Here is a 2,911-nt window from a genome sequence, read left to right as displayed (position 1 = left end):
AGAGAGAGACAGAGAGAGAGAGAGAGAGAGAGAGAGAGGGAGGGGTGGTGTGGAGAAATAGAGACAGAGATTATTGAGAGAGATAGAGAGAGAAAAAGAGCGAGAGGGGGGGAGAGAGAGAGAAGAGGGAGAGAGAGAGAGAGAGAGAGAGAGAGAGAGAGGGAGGGGGGAGGAGATGCTGGTGAGTAGGAATTATATATAAAATTGTAATACTTACTTGAGGGCATCTTGAGAAGTCAATGAACACGTACCTCTATGTTTGTATTTCATAGCGTGGTACATTAAGTCTGACATCAGTATCGCATCAATGACCTTTTTTTGTGATTACAGACACCAATATAATTAGCAAGGTTTGCGTTTATTTTCGCCCAGTTTAGTTTTACATGAGGCTAGCATTGTCATTTATGACAGTACACAAAGAAAACATGACGTGACCACTGGTTGAGCCCCACATTACAGACATGTAGTTAAGAACCCCCCCCCCAAAAAAAAATAAATAAATAAATAAACGCGGTGGGTTTGTTGTTGACGTTGAATTTTTTGAAATTGTTTTATTCTATTTTTAAAAGGGGAGAGGGGGGTTGGTTGACTTTTTACACCCTACCAGGTAAAAGACACAAAACAACTTTAGATAAATTACTTACTTTAATATATTGCTTATGACTCACATTTTTTTCTTCTGAAAGGAAGGTGGAGTCTTTATTAAGTTCAGTTCACAACGTGTAGATAAAGAAATTTACTTTTTAATAACAAAGAACGTTATCAGGGGAGTAAATGTTATGTTTGATAAAGGAAAAGGGCCTTGGTTATTTCAGTAAATGAAATCTTTAAGTGATTTATAGAGTTGTATAGAGCATTGGGCATGCCATAGAGCGTGAATATTATGCGATCTATAAAATGCAACCATTGCAATTATAATTGTTATAATTATTTTAATTATAATAATACTTGTTGCTTATATTATTATTATTATTATTATTATTATTATTATTATTATTATTATTATTATTATTATTATTATTATTATTATTATTATTATTATTATTATTATTAATAATAATGTTATTATTGTTAAGCTTATTGTTGTCATTATCACTATTATTCATTGTTATCATCATCATATTTTTTATTATCATTATTATTATTATCATTATTATTATTATTATTACTATCATTATTACTATTATTATTATTATTATTATTATTATTATTATTATTTTTTATTATTATTATTATTATTGTTAACGTATTATTATTATTGGTATCATTACTGGAAAATAAAGCAAACAATAACAGGACATCGCCGAATCTCATAGTTGTAGTAACTTCGCCTGAATTGTGAATTATGTTTTTTTCAAAATACTTTTGCATGTTTAGAGTCTATACTCCGTTTACAGAAGATTATTCTTCTTCACTGAGCAGAGGGAGAGAAAATTTAAAATACTAGCTCTCCGTTAAATTCTACAGAACAATATTGTTATATCTCATTTATGTTTCATTGAGAGCGTTTATCGTCCTTGTCGGAACAATTGTAATTAATTAATTAGAATTATAATGTGTAACGCTATGATGCGATTGGGTGCTCGTCAATTTTGGGGGAATATGGACTTATTTATATAATCTTAAAGCTTGTTTATTTGTCTTCTTCCGATGAAAAAATATCCATCTGTCATGAATAAAAGTGGAGATATTTAGATATCTATTGCGATTAAAAGACGTAAGGGTCGCCTGGTGTCAGGGGTAGATTATTAGCAAGAACATGGCTGCCAAAGTTTGGTGACTTCCAAAGCGATAGGTCTAACTTCTTTTGAAACTGCAAATTTACAGATGTGTCCTTGATCAACGTTTTTTCGTCGGTAAAAATCCACGCAGGAATGTGTTTTTAAATAAACGTGAAAGGTGTTGCGCCTTCAAGAGGAACAAAAGGATAAAAATTGCCCAACGGGCAGACAAATCTTAGTTTCTTTGATTTCATTATTTTGACGAGCGCCTGATTTCACTACGATGCCACACATGATAACAATAATAGGGCCTAATAATAATAATAATAATAATAATAATAATAATAATAATAATAATAATAATAATAATAACAATACCACCACCACCACCAACAACAACAACAATAATAATAATAATAATAATAATAATAATAATAATAATAATAATAATAATAATAAGTAAGAACACATTTATTGCTCTCAAGCCATATCTCGTTTTCACTGTTCACAAACCCGTGGCTGTTTCTTCCAGTCCATATCTTACACGTTTTGAACAAACGGTAAATAGGAGGTCTTGAAATCCTCCGATGCTTTCCCCTGATATTTTTTTTTCTTTCCCGAGAAATAAAAAGACGCGTATCTATTACATATTATGAAGTGGGTTGTTTTTGTCAGAGAGGAGCTGAATTTCCTTTTTAAACGAGGTGCTACACTTTGAAGAAGCAAGCAACCTTTTGATATGTGTGAGAACGTAATCCCTTAATTTCTATAACATAAATCCTGTTCGGTATTATTTGAATCCATACAGCACTTAAATGACCCAAGTGTGATTCGTCTTTCACGTGACATAGCTGTGAAGATAAATGTGAAACTCTGTCTACAAAGAGTAAATACACTGCCTCTTGGCTTTTTTGCTTAGGCTTTTCTTTTGGGGGGTGGGGGGGGGGGGGGGGTTAGGGGGTATATTTAACACAATTATTTTCTAAAAAGGCAACAAAATGGTTTACAATAGATTTTTAAAAATTGAGATACGATACTATAATATGTCCTCAAAAAATGTTGGTGGCAATATTTTTATTTATGTTTAATGCTTTTTTCAAGTACCGGTTTTCAAGCTGTTGTTTATTCTTGTATGCACTGAGGACATAGGTATAGGTCATTAGACAATGCATGAAGACTCGCTGTATTGA

This window comes from Aplysia californica, unplaced genomic scaffold (genome assembly GCF_000002075.1).
Source record: "Aplysia californica isolate F4 #8 unplaced genomic scaffold, AplCal3.0 scaffold00616, whole genome shotgun sequence".
Classification (NCBI taxonomy): Eukaryota; Metazoa; Mollusca; class Gastropoda; order Aplysiida; family Aplysiidae; genus Aplysia; species Aplysia californica.
This window is presented reverse-complemented; position numbering follows the sequence as displayed.